Source organism: Garra rufa, chromosome 22 (assembly GCF_049309525.1).
Source record: "Garra rufa chromosome 22, GarRuf1.0, whole genome shotgun sequence".
Classification (NCBI taxonomy): Eukaryota; Metazoa; Chordata; class Actinopteri; order Cypriniformes; family Cyprinidae; genus Garra; species Garra rufa.
Window position 1 is genome coordinate 14,629,651 of NC_133382.1, and position 18,557 is coordinate 14,648,207.

The following is an 18,557-nucleotide window of genomic DNA, read 5'->3' on the forward strand; positions in this document are numbered from 1 at the left end:
GTTTGTATTAAAATACCTTTAAAAGACGTGCAAATGATGTCTTTGTTAACAGTCACATAAATGCAGCAGTGCATCTCATGTTAGTTAGTTAAGCCTATGAAAAACGTCATTTGCACCCAATGCAGGTCTTTAAAATATTCTTCTATATTGTGTTGAATCGCTGGAGTGTTTTTATTTAAATGCCTTTAAAAGACGTGCAGTCATGTATAATTCTCAGACGGACATCTCGGAGCTCATGTCGAACACACTGCTGAATGCAGCGCTCTCTGTATGAAAACAAAATGCTCACAAACAACTGCATTTAGCTGTTGATATTTTCTAATGGGTGGACTGAATTAAATCGCTGCAATATTGTAATTTTAAAGGCGTTCTAATTCGTGCAAATTATGTCGTTCGTCTCCATGTATACTCGTTGAAAGCAATCTGTACGCGGTGAAGGAAATGCTTAGGGGTTTCAATAAATTCGCTCAAACAGCTGAATTCAGGTCTTGATGTGTTCTAATGGGTATTTACAATTAAATGGCTGGAATATTGTAATTTTAAAGGCATTATTTATATGCATTTTCCACCAAATTCAAAGTGAAAGTAAGTCACAGCTCGGTAACATGTTCGTTAGTGAAACTGAACAGCTTATTTGCAGCTAATGTAGTTCTTTAAAATATTCTTGTATATTGATTGTGTTGGATCGCTGGAGTGTTTTTATTTAAATGCTTTTAAAAGACGTGCAGTCATGTATAATTCTCAGTCGGGTAAGTTAGCTCCGATCCGTGAAAGCTCGTCTGTATAACACATTTGCTGAAGACAGTGCTTTAACTTTGAAATAAAACAGATCACAAAAGGCTGATTTGTTGATGTGTTCTAATGGGTATTTACAAACAAATCGCTGAAATATATTTATTTTAAAGGCGTTCTAATTCGTGCAATTCATGTTGTTTGTGAGCACATGTAGAGAGAGAGTAGCCTAGTGCTGACGGCTTGTATAAGCGCTGAAGGGTGCGAGCTTTTCTTTTACAAGAACTACTCACAAACCACTGAATTTAGCTGTTGATATGTTCTAATGGGTATTTAGAGTTAAATCGCTGTAATAATTACATTTTTAAGGCGATATTTATTTGTATTTCCACCGATTTCAGAGTGACTGTAAGTAAGAGGTTTGAGTCCCGCCTCTTTAGTCGAGAGGTATTACTGTTAGAGGGCGCATTTTTTCTCAGCCCATGTAATTCATTGGGAAATTTGTCATATTCAAAAATTAATAATAAATCAACTGTACATCTGATCAGTCCAAATAGATATAGCAACTCTTTCGGGACAAGGGCCCAGGTCTCTGCCAAGTTTGGGCCTTGTGGCTTCAAAGGCCTCGGAGGAGTAGCTGTCAGAAATTTCTTTAGGTCATAAGAATAATAAAATATAACTAGAAGCTAAAGTTCGATGACAAACTTTAAATGTTGGCTTGGAGAAGCAAACCGGGCAGCCTTCGGGCAAAAGGTCCAGCCCAGAACACTTAGAGCTCTCTGATTGAATTGTTGCTAGTAAAAATGCTATTACGATAAGTAATGCTTAGTATATTTTAGGTTAAAACAGCTTGCCATAGTGGATTTATGTGTATTTTAGGTTAAAACGGCTTGCCATACAACAAGTGTTTCAGCGCGTGCTTGAAAGCGTTGCTGTGCGGTTGAGCCTAAAAGCATTAATAAGCAAGCATTTAAGCTGTGTAATATATTACTCTACTATTATTGTGTTTAATCGCTGGAGTGTTTGTATTTAAATACCTTTAAAAGACGTGCAAATGATGTATTTGATGATGCAGATGAAGACTGAGCAGTGCATCTCATGTTAGTTAGTTAAGCCTATGAAAAAAGTAATTTGCACCCAATGCAGGTCTTTAAAATATTCTTCTATATTTATTGTGTTGAATCGCTGGAGTGTTTTTATTTAAATGCCTTTAAAAGACGTGCAGTCATGTATAATTCTCAGTCGGACATCTCGGAGCTCATGTCTAACACACTGCTGAACGCAGCGCTCTCTGTATGAAAACAAAATGCTCACAAACAACTGCATTTAGCTGTTGATATTTTCTAATGGGTGGACTAAATTAAATCGCTGCAATATTGTAATTTTAAAGGCGTTCTAATTCGTGCAAATTATGTCGTTCGTCTCCATGTATACTCGTTGAAAGCAATCTGTACGCGGTGAAGGAAATGCTTAGGGTTTTCAATAAATTCGCTCAAACAGCTGAATTCAGGTCTTGATGTGTTCTAATGGGTATTTACAATTAAATGGCTGGAATATTGTAATTTTAAAGGCATTATTTATATGCATTTTCCACCGAGTTCAAAGTGAAAGTAAGTCACATCTCGGTAACATGGTCGTTAGTGAAACTGAAAAGCTCATTTGCAGCTAATGTAGTTCTTTAAAATATTCTTGTATATTTATTGTGTTGGATCGCTGGAGTGTTTTTATTTAAATGCTTTTAAAAGACGTGCAGTCATAATTCTCAGTCGGGTAAGTTAGCTCCGAGCCTGAAAGCTCGTCTGTATAACACATTTGCTGAAGACAGTGCTTTAACTTTGAAATAAAACAGATCACAAAAGGCTGATTTGTTGATGTGTTCTAATGGGTATTTACAAATAAATCGCTGAAATATATTAATTTTAAAGGCGTTCTAATTCGTGCAAGTTATGTTGTTTATGAGCACATACAGAGAGAGTTCGTGCTGACGGCATGTATGTATACTCGCTGAAGGGTGCGAGCTTTTCTTTTACAAGAACTAACCTTACTCACAAACCACTGAATTTAGCTGTTGATATGTTCTAATGGGTTTTTAGAGTTAAATCGCTGTAATATTTACATTTTTAAGGCGATATTTATTTGTATTTCCACCGATTTCAGAGTGACTGTAAGTAAGAGGTTTGAATCCCGCCTCTTCAGTCGAGAGGTATTACTGTTAGAGGGCGCATTTTTTCTCAGCCCATGTATTTCATTGGGAAATTTGTCATTTTCAAAAATTAATAATAAATCAACTGTACATCTGATCAGTCCAAATAGATATAGCAACTCTTTCGGGACAAGGGCCCAGGTCTCTGCCAAGTTTGGGCCTTGTGGCTTCAAAGGCCTCGGAGGAGTAGCTGTCAGAAATTTCTTTAGGTCATAAGAATAATAATAATAACTAGAAGCTAAAGTTCGATGACAAACTTTAAATGTTGGCTTGGAGAGCCAAATTGGGCAGCCTTCGGGCAAAAGGGCCAGCCCAGAACACTTAGAGCTCTGTAATTGAATTGTTGCTAGTAAAAATGCTATAAGTAATGCTTAGTATATTTTAGGCTAAAACAGCTTGCCATAGTGGATTAATGTGTATTTTAGGTTAAAACGGCTTGCCATACTGGAATATGTGATGAGCGCCTGCTTCAAAGCCGCGTCGCGTTGCCGTGCGGTTGCAATAAGCAAGCATTTAACCTTTTTATTATATGACTGTACTATTATTGTGTTGAATCGCTGGAGTGTTTGTATTAAAATACCTTTAAAAGACGTGCAAATGATGTCTTTGTTAACAGACACATAAATGCAGCCGTGCATCTCATGTTAGTTAGTTAAGCCTATGAAAAAAGTCATTTGCACCCAATGTAGGTCTTTAAAATATTCTTCTATATTTATTGTGTTGAATCGCTGGAGTGTTTTTATTTAAATGCCTTTAAAAGACGTGCAGTCATGTATAATTCTCAGTCGGACATCTCGGAGCTCATGTCTAACACACTGCTGTACGCAGCGATCTCTGTATGAAAACAAAATGCTCACAAACAACTGCATTTAGCTGTTGATATTTTCTAATGGGTGGAATGAATTAAATCGCTGCAATATTGTAATTTTAAAGGCGTTCTAATTCGTGCAAATTATGTCGTTCGTCTCCATGTAAACTCTTTGAAAGCAATCTGTACGCGGTGAAGGAAATGCTTAGGGGTTTCAATAAATTCGCTCAAACAGCTGAATTCAGGTCTTGATGTGTTCTAATGGGTATTTACAATTAAATGGCTGGAGTATTGTAATTTTAAAGGCGTTATTTATATGCATTTTCCACCGAAATCAAAGTGAAAGTAAGTCACAGCTCGGTAACATGTTCGTTAGTGAAACCTATTGAACAGCTCATTTGCAGCTAATGTAGTTCTTTAAAATATTCTTTTATATTTATTGTGTTGGATCGCTGGAGTGTTTTTATTTAAATGCTTTTAAAAGACGTGCAGTCATGTTTAATTCTCAGTCGGGTAAGTTAGCTCCGATCCATGAAAGCTCGTCTGTATAAATTTGCTGAAGACAGTGCTTTAACTTTGAAATAAAACAGATCACAAAAGGCTGATTTGTTGATGTGTTCTAATGGGTATTTAGAGTTAAATCGCTGTAATAATGACATTTTTAAGGCGATATTTATTTGTATTTCCACGGATTTCAGAGTGACTGTAAGTAAGAGGTTTGAGTCCCGCCTCTTCAGTCGAGAGGTATTACTGTTAGAGGGCGCATTTTTTCTCAGCCCATGTAATTCATTGGGAAGTTTGTCATATTCAAAAATTAATAATAAATCAACTGTACATCTGATCAGTCCAAATAGATATAGCAACTCTTTCGGGACAAGGGCCCAGGTCTCTGCCAAGTTTGGGCCTTGTGGCTTCAAAGGCCTCGGAGGAGTAGCTGTCAGAAATTTCTGTAGGTCATAAGAATAATAAAATATAACTAGAAGCTAAAGTTCGATGACAAACTTTAAATGTTGGCTTGGAGAAGCAAACCGGGCAGCCTTCGGGCAAAAGGGCCAGCCCAGAACACTTAGAGCTCTCTGATTGAATTGTTACTAGTAAAAATGCTATTACGATAAGTAATGCTTAGTATATTTTAGGCTAAAACAGCTTGCCATAGAGGATTTATGTGTTTTTAGGTTAAAACGGCTTGCCATACAACAAGTGTGCAGCGGGTGCTTGAAAGCCATGACGCGTTGCTGTGCGGTTGAGCCTAAAAGCAGAAATAAGCAAGCATTTAAGCTGTGTAATATATTACTCTACTATTATTGTGTTTAATCGCTGGAGTGTTTGTATTTAAATACATTTAAAAGACGTGCAAATGATGTCTTTGATGCAGATGAAGACTGAGCAGTGCATTCAATGTTAGTTAGTTAAGCCTGTGAAAAAAGTCATTTGCACTCAATGTAGGTCTTTAAAATATTCTTCTATATTTATTGTGTGGAATCGCTGGAGTGTTTGTATTAAAATACCTTTAAAAGACGTGCAAATGATGTCTTTGTTAACAGACACATAAATGCAGCCGTGCATCTCCTGTTAGTTAGTTAAGCCTATGAAAAAAGTCATTTGCACCCAATGCAGGTCTTTAAAATATTCTTCTATATTTATTGTGTGCAATCGCTGGAGTGTTTGTATTTACATGCCTTTAAAAGACGTGCAGTCATGTATAATTCTCAGACGGACATCTCGGAGCTCATGTCTACACTGAACACAGCGCTCTCTGTATGAAAAAAAAAATACTCACAAACAACTGCATTTAGCTGTTGATATTTTCTAATGGGTGGAATGAATTCAATCGCTGCAATATTGTAATTTTAAAGGCGTTCTAATTCGTGCAAATTATATCGTTCGTCTCCATGTATAAGTTACTCGTTGAAAGCAATCTTTACGCGGTGAAGGAAATGCTTAGGGTTTTGAATAAATTCGCTCAAACAGCTGAATTCAGGTCTTGATGTGTTCTAATGGGTATTTAAAATTAAATGGCTGGAATATTGTAATTTTAAAGGCGTTATTTATATGCATTTTCCACCGAAGTCAAAGTGAAAGTGTGGGTCACAGCTTGGTAACATGTTCGTTAGTGAAACCTATTGAATAGCTCATTTGCAGCTAATGTTGTTCTTTAAAATATTCTTGTATATTTATTGTGTTGGATCGCTGGAGTGTTTTTATTTAAATGCTTTTAAAAGACGTGCAGTCATGTATAATTCTCAGTCGGGTAACGTTAAAGCACTGTCTTCAGCAAATGTGTGTTATACAGACGAGCTTCACGGCTCGGAGCTAACTTAACTTTGAAATAAAACAGATCACAAAAGGCTAATGGGTATTTACAAATAAATCGCTGAAATATATTAATTTTAAAGGCGTTCTAATTCGTGCAAATTATTTTGTTTATGAGCACATACAGAGAGAGTTCGTGCTGACGGCTTGTATACTCGCTGAAGGGTGCAAGCTTTTCTTTTACAAGAACTGCTCACAAACCACTGAATTTAGCTGTTGATGTGTTGTAATGGGTATTTAGAGTTAAATCGCTGTAATATTTAAATTTTAAAAAGCGGTATTTATTTGTATTTCCACCGATTTCAGAGTGACTGTAAGTAAGAGGTTTGAGTCCCGCCTCTTCAGTGGAGAGGTATTGCGCCTCTAGATAGCGCATTTTTTCTCAGCCCATTGAAATCCTATAGAAATTTTTCATGTAAAAAAATTAATATTAAATCAACTGTAAGTCTGATCATTCCAAAAAGATATAGCAACACTTTCGTGACCAGGGCCCAGGGCTCCGCCGAGTTTGGGGCTTGTAGCCTTAAAGCTCTAGGAGGAGTAGCGTATAGAATTTTAGTCTCAGAAGAATTTTAATAATAATAATAATAATAATAATAATAATAAGTTTAAATAGCATAACAATATGTTGGCTTCTCCAAGCCAACATAATAATAATAATAAGTTTAAATAGCATAACAGTATGTTGGCTCTCCAAGCCAACATAATAATAAGTTTAAATAGCATAACAATATGTTGGCTTCTCCAAGCCAACATAATAATAATAATAATAAGTTTAAATAGCATAACAGTATGTTGGCTCTCCAAGCCAACATAACTAGAAGCTAAAGTTCGATGACAAACTTTAAATGTTGGCTTGGAGAAGCAAACCGGGCAGCCTTCGGGCAAAAGGGCCAGCCCAGAACACTTAGAGCTCTCTGATTGAATTGTTGCTAGTAAAAATGCTATTACGATAAGTAATGCTTAGTATATTTTAGGCTAAACAGCTTGCCATAGAGGATTTATGTGTATTTTAGGTTAAAACGGCTTGCCATACAACAAGTATGCAGCGCGTGCTTGAAAGCGTTGCTGTGCGGTTGAGCCTAAAAGCAGAAATAAGCAAGCATTTAAGCTGTGTAATATATTACTTTACTATTATTGTGTTTAATCGCTGGAGTGTTTGTATTTAAATACCTTTAAAAGACGTGCAAATTATGTCTTTGATGCAGATGAAGACTGAGCAGTGCATTCAATGTTAGTTAGTTAAGCCAGTGAAAAAAGTCATTTGCACTCAATGTAGGTCTTTAAAATATTCTTCTATATTTATTGTCTGCAATCGCTGGAGTGTTTGTATTTAAATGCCTTTAAAAGACGTGCAGTCATGTATAATTGTCAGTCGGACATCTCGGAGCTCATGTCTTAACACACTGCTGAACACATCGCTCTCTGTATGAAAAAAAAAAAGCTCACAAACAACTGCATTTAGCTGTTGATATTTTCTAATGGGTGGACTGAATTAAATCGCTGCAATATTGTAATTTTAAAGGCGGTCAAATTCGTGCAAATTATGTCGTTCGTCTCCATGTATACTCGTTGAAGGCAACCTGTATGCGGTGAAGGAAATGCTTAGGGGTTTCAATAAATTCGCTCAAACAGCTGAATTCAGGTCTTGATGTGTTCTAATGGGTATTTACAATTAAATGGCTGGAATATTGTAATTTTAAAGGCGTTATTTATTTGCATTTTCCACCGAAGTCAAAGTGAAAGTATAGGTCACAGCTCGGTAACATGTTCGTTAGTGAAACCTACTGAATAGCTCATTTGCAGCTAATGTTGTTCTTTAAAATATTCTTCTATATTTATTGTGTTGGATCGCTAGAGTGTTTTTATTTAAATGCTTTTAAAAGACGTGCAGTCATAATTCTCAGTCGAGTAAATTAGCTCCGACCCGTGAAAGCTCGTCTGTATAACACATTTGCTGAAGACAGTGCTTTAACTTTGAAATAAAACAGATCACAAAAGGCTGATTTGTTGATGTGTTCTAATGGGTATTTACAAATAAATCGCTGAAATATATTAATTTTAAAGGCGTTCTAATTCGTGCAAATTATGTTGTTTATGAGCACATACAGAGAGAGTACATGCCGACGGCTTGTATAAGCGCTGAAGGGTGCGAACTTTTCTTTTACAAGAACTACTCACAAACCACTGAATTTAGCTGTTGATATGTTCTAATGGGTATTTAGAGTTAAATCGCTGTAATATTTAAATTTTTAAGGCGGTATTTATTTGTATTTCCACCGTTTTCAGAGTGACTGTAAGTAAGAGGTTTGAATCCCGCCTCTTCAGTCGAGAGGTATTACTGTTAGAGGGCGCATTTTTTCTCAGCCCATGTAATTCATTGGGAAATTTGTCATATTCAAAAATTAATAATAAATCAACTGTACATCTGATCAGTCCAAATAGATATAGCAACTCTTTCGGGACCAGGGCCCAGGTCTCTGCCAAGTTTGGGCCTTGTGGCTTCAAAGGCCTCGGAGGAGTAGGTGTCAGAAATTTCTTTAGCTCATAAGAATAATAAAATATAATAATAATAATAATAATAATAATAATAAGTTTAAATAGCATAACAATATGTTGGCTTCTCCAAGCCAACATAATAACTAGAAGCTAAAGTTCGATGACAAACTTTAAATGTTGGCTTGGAGAGCCGAATTGGGCAGCCTTCGGGCAAAAGGGCCAGCCCAGAACACTTAGAGCTCTGTAATTGAATTGTTGCTAGTAAAAATGCTATAAGTAATGCTTAGTATATTTTAGGCTAAAACAGCTTGCCATAGTGGATTAATGTGTATTTTAGGTTAAAACGGCTTGCCATACTGGAATATGTGATGAGCGCCTGCTTCAAAGCCGCGTCGCGTTGCCGTGCGGTTGAGCCGAAAAGCAGAAATAAGCAAGCATTTAAACTTTTTATTATATGACTGTACTATTATTGTGTTGAATCGCTGGAGTGTTTGTATTAAAATACCTTTAAAAGACGTGCAAATGATGTCTTTGTTAACAGACACATAAATGCAGCATCTCATGTTAGTTTGTTAAGCCTATGAAAAAAGTCATTTGCACCCAATGTAGGTCTTTAAAATATTCTTCTATATTTATTGTGTTGATTCGCTGGAGTGTTTTTATTTAAATGCCTTTAAAAGACGTGCAGTCATGTATAATTGTCAGTCGGACATCTCGGAGCTCATGTCTAACACACTGCTGTACACAGCGATCTCTGTATGAAAACAAAATGCTCACAAACAACTGCATTTAGCTGTTGATATTTTCTAATGGGTGGAATGAATTAAATCGCTGCAATATTGTAATTTTAAAGGCGTTCTAATTCGTGCAAATTATGTCGTTCGTCTCCATGTAAACTCTTTGAAAGCAATCTGTACGCGGTGAAGGAAATGCTTAGGGGTTTCAATAAATTCGCTCAAACAGCTGAATTCAGGTCTTGATGTGTTTTAATGGGTATTTACAATTAAATGGCTGGAGTATTGTAATTTTAAAGGCGTTATTTATATGCATTTTCCACCGAAATCAAAGTGAAAGTAAGTCACAGCTCGGTAACATGCTCGTTAGTGAAACCTATTGAACATTTGCAGCTAATGTAGTTCTTTAAAATATTCTTGTATATTTATTGTGTTGGATCACTGGAGTGTTTTTATTTAAATGCTTTTAAAAGACGTGCAGTCATGTTTAATTCTCAGTCGGGTAAGTTAGCTCCGATCCGTGAAAGCTCGTCTGTATAACACATTTGCTGAAGACAGTGCTTTAACTTTGAAATAAAACAGATCACAAAAGGCTGATTTGTTGATGTGTTCTAATGGGTATTTACAAACAAATCGCTGAAATATATTTATTTTAAAGGCGTTCTAATTCGTGCAATTTATGTTGTTTGTGAGCACATGTAGAGAGAGAGTAGCCTAGTGCTGACGGCTTGTATAAGCGCTGAAGGGTGCGAGCTTTTCTTTTACAAGAACTACTCACAAACCACTGAATTTAGCTGTTGATATGTTCTAATGGGTATTTAGAGTTAAATCGCTGTAATAATGACATTTTTAAGGCGATATTTATTTGTATTTCCACGGATTTCAGAGTGACTGTAAGTAAGAGGTTTGAGTCCCGCCTCTTCAGTCGAGAGGTATTACTGTTAGAGGGCGCATTTTTTCTCAGCCCATGTAATTCATTGGGAAATTTGTCATATTCAAAAATTAATAATAAATCAACTGTACATCTGATCAGTCCAAATAGATATAGCAACTCTTTCGGGACAAGGGCCCAGGTCTCTGCCAAGTTTGGGCCTTGTGGCTTCAAAGGCCTCGGAGGAGTAGCTGTCAGAAATTTCTGTAGGTCATAAGAATAATAATAATAATAACTAGAAGCTAAAGTTCGATGACAAACTTTAAATGTTGGCTTGGAGAGCCAAACCGGGCAGCCTTGGGGCAAAACGGCCAGCCCAGAACACTTAGAACTCTCTAATGGAATTGTTGCTAGCAAAAATGGCAGTACGACAAGAAATGCTTAGTATATTTTAGGCTAACACAGCTTGCCATAGAGGATTGTGTGTGGATTTTAGGTTAAAACGGCTTGCCATATCTTAAGATTCGTGCAGCGCCTGCTTCAAAGCCACGACGCGTTGCTGTGCGGTTGAGGTGAAAAGCAGAAATAAGCAAGCATTTAACCTTTTTATTATATGATTGTACTGTTATTGTGTTGAATCGCTGGAGTGTTTGTATTAAAATACCTTTAAAAGACGTGCAAATTTGATGTCTTTGTTAACAGACACATAAATGCAGCCGTGCATCTCATGTTAGTTAGTTAAGCCTATGAAAAACGTCATTTGCACCCAATGTAGGTCTTTAAAATATTCTTCTATATTTATTGTGTGCAATCGCTGGAGTGTTTTTATTTAAATGCCTTTAAAAGACGTGCAAATGGTGTATTTGTTGACAGACTTATAATAAAGCCATACATCTGATGTTCGTTAGTGAAACGTTTGAAATAGCTCATTTACACCCAATGTAGCTCTTTAAAATATTCTATATTTATTGTGTTTAATCGCTGGAGTGTTTGTAATTAAATACCTTTAAAAGACGTGCACATGATGTCTTTGATGATGCAGACGAAGAACTGAGCAGTGCATCCAATGTTAGTTAAATCTATGAAACAGCTCATTTGCACTCAATGCAGCTCTTTAAAATATTCTTCTATATTTATTGTGTGCAATCGCTGGAATTTTTTTATTTGATTACCTTTAAAAGACGTGCAAATGAATCATTTGTTGACACAGACGGATATGCAGCCGTACATCTCATGTTCGTTATTAAAAACCTTTGAAATAGGTCATTTGCATTCAATGCGGCTCTTTAAAATATTCTTCTATATTTATTGTGTACAATCGCTGGAGTGTTTTTATTTAAATGCTTTTAAAAGACGTTCAGTCATGTATAATTCTTAGTCGGGTAAGTTAGCTCCGAACCGTGAAGCTCGTCTGTGTAACACATTTGCTGAAGACAGTGCTTCAACTTTGAAATAAAACAGATCACAAACTGATTTAGCTGTTGATGTGTTGTAATGGGTATTTAGAGTTAAATCGCTGTAATAATTAAGTTTTTAAGGTGATATTTATTTGTATTTCCACCGATTTCAGAGTGACTGTAAGTAAGAGGTTTGAGTCCCGCCTCTTCAGTCGAGAGGTATTACTGCTAGAGGGCGCATTTTTTCTCAGCCCATGTAATTCATTGGGAAATATGTCATTTTCAAAAATTAATAATAAATCAACTGTACATCTGATCAGTCCAAATAGATATAGCAACTCTTTCGGGACAAGGGCCCAGGTCTCTGCCAAGTTTGGGCCTTGTGGCTTCAAAGGCCTCGGAGGAGTAGCTGTCAGAAATTTTCTTAGGTCATAAGAATAATAACATATAATAATAATAATAATAATAAGTTTAAATAGCATAACAGTATGTTGGCTCTCCAAGCCAACATAATAACTAGAAGCTAAAGTTCGATGACAAACTTTAAATGTTGGCTTGGAGAGCCAAATTGGGCAGCCTTCGGGCAAAAGGGCCAGCCCAGAACACTTAGAGCTCTCTGATTGAATTGTTGCTAGTAAAAATGCTATTACGATAAGAAATGCTTAGTATATTTTAGGCTAAACAGCTTGCCATAGAGGATTTATGTGTATTTTAGGTTAAAACAGCTTGCCATATAACAAGTGTGCAGCGCGTGCTTGAAAGCGTTGCTGTGTGGTTGAGCCTAAAAGCATTAATAAGCAAGCATTTAAGCTGTGGAATATATTACTCTACTATTATTGTGTTTAATCGCTGGAGTGTTTGTATTTAAATACCTTTAAAAGACGTGCAAATTATGTCTTTGATGATGCAGATGAAGACTGAGCAGTGCATTCAATGTTAGTTAGTTAAGCCTGTGAAAAAGTCATTTGCACTCAATGTAGGTCTTTAAAATATTCTTCTATATTTATTGTGTTGAATCGCTGGAGTGTTTGTATTTAAATGCCTTTAAAAGACGTGCAGTCATGTATAATTGTCAGTCGGACATCTCGGAGCTCATGTCTAACACACTGCTGAACACATCGCTCTCTGTATGAAAACAAAATGCTCACAAACAACTGCATTTAGCTGTTGATATTTTCTAATGGGTGGACTGAATTAAATCGCTGCAATATTGTAATTTTAAATGCGTTCTAACTCGTGCAAATTATGTCGTTCGTCTCCATGTATACTCGTTGAAAGCAATCTGTACGCGGTGAAGGAAATGCTTAGAGTTTTCAAAAAATTCGCTCAAACAGCTGAATTCAGGTCCCCAGACAGCACACATACGTCGGGCCGATGTCGGCCCGTAAGCAGAACGTCGGCCTCATAAACTCTAAGATCTAAAAAGGATCGGCCAGGCGTAGGCGGGTGTAATTTGGTCAGTGCTCTACTTTGCCAGCTCATCAAAGGTCGGCTCTGAGTCGGCTCACGACAGAAGGCCGATGCCGCGTTTTTCTGTTTGAACTTGTACGGTTACTCGTCTCTTAGCAACCCACCAGAGAGATGGCGACTCCCCCGGCGACATCCGTGGCTTTCAGGTAAGTTTTCACTTGAGTTTAATTGGAAAAAATATATTATTTTGTTAATTTTGTGACACTTTATAACTAGTAAGGCGCTTGGTGCACTGTAGTACAGGTAAAAGACTTTGCGTGAGCCCTACTTGAGACTTTGGTTCGTTTCCAAATAAGGTTAACTTGTTTAGCTAACGCTAATGGATTTTATTTTACTGTTTCCAGCTGTTTCTCTGAGGGGACGAGCTAACGTTAGACACTGAGCAGCAAAAAGCTTAGTTCAGAGTTTGTTTTTAGTTTTTATTTCAGTAGTGTTACACTACTTTGTCCTAACTAACGTTTTTCGTCGTGTTTTTCACTCTGTTACAGGCTGCCAGAAAGTCTCCGTCTCTACGGTGAGCCAGCTATTGTTGTGGTTCCTTTTTAAACTAATAGTCTGTTGGATAATGATTGAATGTGACTAGATTGATAATGTAATGTTTCAATTCTAGATGTTTACTTTTGTAAATACTGCGTGACTTTGACGTATTTTAATTTGTTGAAAGTCTAAGTTTACACTGGAGAGGTTGCCATGGAAACGGGGCTGCAGCAAGACACCTGACACAAAACTCCGTCTCTCGCTGCTGTTGTCACTGCTTTTAGGTAAGCTTAGTGCTTAAAATCACACAATTAATACATAAAACTGTTCCTTACTTGTAATTGACGCGTTTCTGTTGAATATTTACTTTGTAGAAATGGTTTAATGTCTTCGAAAAAGTCTGTTAGCTTCTCACAGATGAAGTATGCTAACTCTAGAGATTGAGGTCTTGTTTACGAAACTTTTGGCTTTTTTGCTGACAATTTGTCTATGGGTTATTGGAAGTAGTCTCATTTATTGAACCTTAATGGCTGCCAAGTTCAAATGCGTCTTGATCTTGTACGGTAAACGCATACTGACAAAATATGTTCTTTCAGGGGGACAGAAATAAAGCCTCCACAACAGAAGGGAAGCTCCAAGGTTTCAAAATGTTTTAAGAGAGCTGCTGACAGAAGCAGGAAATACAGGTGAACCGAAGAAGCTCATAAAAATAACTTTAAGCATTTTTCACAATATATTTATCCTATATAACCATGTGTCTGTTAATGTCTTTTACAAAATTAAATATTTAATTATTATAGTAATTTTAAGAAGCTTTTCACAGCCAAATGTAACTCTACTTAAAACTAAAAACATATTCTGTTATCTAATAGTATTTTTTTTTTTTTTTTTTTTGCATTTTACCTGTACTTTAACTTGTTTCCTTCTAATAAACCACCAACTGCATACTAAATATTGTGGTCTCTGTGACAAATGTTTTGTTCCTAGATTCTTCCATGATGATGGCCTGTGGCACATCAGCAGACTCAGAGTGAACCTTCTTCTCCAAAGTGCTGTAAACCATTGTCTAGTAAGTAAAATATCAAACATACACTTTTTGTATGGTACAAGTTTTGGTATGGTAAAGTATCTTCTGCCCACCACAACTGTGTGTATTTGATCAATAATACAGTTAAACAGTAATATTGTGAAATTAATACAATTTAAAATGATTGTTTTCTATTTTAATATAGTTAGAGAAGTTATTTATTTATGTGATGCAAAGCTACATTTTCAGTATCTTTACTCCAGTCTTTAGGGTCACATGATCATTCAGAAATAATTAATCATGTGTTTGACTTAATGCAGGAGGATATTTTGATGAATAAAAAAAAGTTTCTTTTTTAATTTACAGCATTTGTTTGAAACATAAATGTTTCCTTTAACTTTTGATAATTGATAATGATAAGACATTGATAATTAGAAATTAAAAATATTTTTTGAGCAGCAAATCAGCATATTAGAATGATTTCTGAAGGATCATGTCACACTGAAGACTGGAGTAATGATGCTGAAAATGCAGCTTTGATAAAAAGAAATTTAATTTCACAATATATTCACAAAAATCTGTTGTTAAAGGGATGGTTCGAAGTAGAATTGACTTCATTGCTATGCACTCCGAAGCCCATTTTTTACCTTAGTCAAACATTTATGGAGATATTAGAGTTTTTCGAATTGCTTGTTACAGGAGTGAATGGTACATGTAATGTATCTCGTAAATTGCACCACTAAACGTGCAAGTAATCTTACCAAACTTGTACAGTAGTGTAAATAGGTTATGTACTCACAAAACGCTGCATCGGAACATTTGTAAGTCCACCATGAGTGTTTTAAAAACACGTTTTAGCGGTTCCCTACTAGTCTCAAAAACTACAAATGGCGACACGTAGACGTCACTTCCCTGGTTTGAAAAAAGCACGTAAAAGTCCTCCTACAAGTTGACATGCAGACAGATGTTGTAGGAGGACTTTTACGTGCTTTTTTCAAACCAGGGAAGTGACGTCGACTTGTAGTTTCTGAGACTAGTAGTTCTCGGGTAAAACGTGTTTTTAAAACACTCATGGTGGACTTACAAATGTTCTGATGCAGCGTTTTGTGAGTACATAACCTATTTACACTACTGTACAAGTTTGGTAAGATTACTTGCACGTTTAGTGGTGCAATTTACGAGATACATTACATGTACCATTCACTCCTGTAACAAGCAGTTTGAAAAACTCTAATATCTCCATAAATGTTCGACTAAGGTAAAAAAAAACTCCGGATGGGGTATTTAGATGGGCTTCGGAGTGCATAGCAACGAAGTCAATTCTACTCTGAACCATCCCTTTAAATTGTAATAATATTTTACAATATTATTGATTTTACTTCATTTTTGATCAAATAAATGCAGCCTTGGTGAGCAGAAGCGACTTATTTCAAAGACGTAAACTTTTGAAAGGTAGTGCACATTACAGTTATAATGTACCTCCCACTTACAGGGCTAGTTCACCTAAAAATGAAAATTCTGTCATTAATTACTCACGCCCATGTTGTTCCAAACCCGTAAGACCTCCGATCATCTTCTGAACACAAATTAAAATATTTTTGATAAAATCCAAGAGCTTTCTGACCCTGCATAGACAGTGAGGGTAACCACCACAGTCAAGACAGAGAAGGGTAGTAATGACATTGTTAAAATTGTCCATGTGACATCGGTGGTTTAACTGTAATTTTATGAAACTGAGAGTAATTTTGTGCACAAAAGAAACTAAATTTGTATTCTCGTAGCATCATAAAATGAAGGTTGAATCGCTGACGTCACATGGACTATTTTAATAATTCTTTTACTACCCTTCTGTGTCTTGACCGTGGTAGGGCCCTTGCTGTCTATGCAGGGTCAGAAAGCTCTCATATTTCATCCAAAACATCCTAATTTGTGATTTGAAGATGAACAAAGGTCTAACAGTTTTAGAATGACATGAGAGTGAGGAATTAATGACAGAATTCTCATTTTTGGGTGAACTAACCCTTAAAATGATACTGTGGCATATGTAGTCCATTCTGTAGAGACTGTGTCTGTTCCCTGAATACTGAGGGCAAATAATATTTTTACCTTTGCTTCTACAAAAATCATTATTGTGATTAAACCAGATCACAATAAGCACAAATACAGGCATTAATACTTGGCCTGTAATGAGGTTACAAAACTCTGATAATAAAAAATTGATAATAGTGAGGATATACCAAAATCCACTAAAGTATAAGTTGCAACATTTTTGTATTTAATTCTTTAACTTTAAAACAGTCTTTCTGATAATGTCCATGGGTCAGGTACAATCTTTTTGTTTAAATTAATTTAAAATACACATTTTTAGCTAAGCATTCATATAACATTGCACTACAGTTATATGTAATTTAAATAAATCATCTTTGGTCTGAAATAATATGAACAGCTGCTATACTAATCTCTCTCCTTTTGCTTTCCTGTTTCTTTCTCTGGATGCCCATCCCAAGGTTACCAGAGGTTACGCCAGTTCAAGATCAGATCCAGCCTTACTTGTGAAGACTTCAGAAGACCGCAACACTCAAGTCTTCAGATGATGCCAGCTGTACATGGACATACAAAACTGTGAAATATTATCCTTATATTGCCTTTAAGGGTATACATTTTCAACCCGCTTTGTATTATTGCAGTGTTTCTAATATCTGTAAATCTGTAAATGAGTTATGTGTACCTATAAATCCCTTTTTACTTATACTGTAAGCAACACTCTGCAGGATGACTCATAATGAAATGATGAGTTTTGACAAAAACACTTTTTGCATCAACAAAATGACAAAATACTGTGTTTTGCGTCATGCAGTAGAGTTTTGCTGACAAATAAACAGGGTATCTCTGAGAAAGAATAAACAACTTTTATATATATTAACAACTTTGTAACATACAAAGTGGATTAAAAATTGTTGAACTTACCCTTTAATAATGTTAAAGGATTGTGTTTAACTGAACACTTCACTAGATACTTTAGTAAGGTTTTATTAGAAAAGATTTTAAAATTTGTATCATATAACTTAAAACATTTTAACTGCTTGTTTGCTCGGTTTTTATTTTGTTGTAATATTGTACATCGGTTTTTGCCATAAGGATAGATTAGATTCTGATGTGGCAATAAAAATAGATAATTACCTTTATCTTTGAGCTGCTGTCATATGGACATTTCTTTGTTGCTAAAAGATCTTTCCCAGTAAGTCTCAATCAACTCTGGCTGATTAAAGTTTTTTTTTTTTTTTTTACATTGTAACCTTGGAAAAATGGATTTTCTGTAAACCTACTTTGAAATGATAAGTATTATGAAATGTGTATATAATTATAGAGCAGTTAACCATGGTTTTTCAGTAGCAAAACTGTAGCAACTATAAGTATAGTAAACAAGTTTTTTTTTTTTTTTTTAGTTCATAAGGTTTTGATGCCATGGTTCTACTATAGTTGAATTGTAGTAATACTACAGTAAAACTGTGGTAAGCATGACTGTAGTAACCATAGTTTTTTAAAATCATAATAAATGTGGTTGCTATGGTTTTACTGCAAATACTGTAGTAATGGTTAGTTTTATACTTACTCTGTGGTTTTAATGCAACAGTCATTGTTAAACGGTTATTGTAGAAAAAATATGGATTTAGTTTTTACTATGGTTTTACTGCAAATGCTGTGGTTAATCTTTGAAAGAGTGAATGATTCTCATTTGTATGTCACTTTTGATACAAATATATCTGATAAATGTAAATGTATTTGTATGTTTAATGTCTACCTTGAAAATGTTAATAAACAAGCAACCGTTATTGAGAGTGGTGTCGTGTGTATTGTTTTATTATAAACCAGCGGCTCCTGCCGCGGGTGGTACGTTAGAATAGGAATGAGAGAAACGCCGGTGAACCGCGCCCACGCCGAGCAGCCGGGATTTAAAGCTGCATCGGCCGAATGTCGGCCGGACAGCATTTGCGATTAAATGCCGACATCGCGGCGACGTCTTGC

The 18,557-nt window shown here is 35.9% G+C and overlaps 1 long non-coding RNA gene across 1 annotated transcript; it reads left to right on the forward strand.

Moving 5' to 3' along the window:
• The first annotated feature begins 13,721 nt into the window (after positions 1-13,721).
• Positions 13,722-17,721, forward strand: LOC141297334 (uncharacterized). Its single transcript, XR_012341363.1, has 4 exons — positions 13,722-13,788; positions 14,101-14,190; positions 14,492-14,573; positions 17,039-17,721. It is a non-coding gene; the product is annotated as an uncharacterized lncRNA (long non-coding RNA).
• Positions 17,722-18,557: the final 836 nt, after the last annotated feature.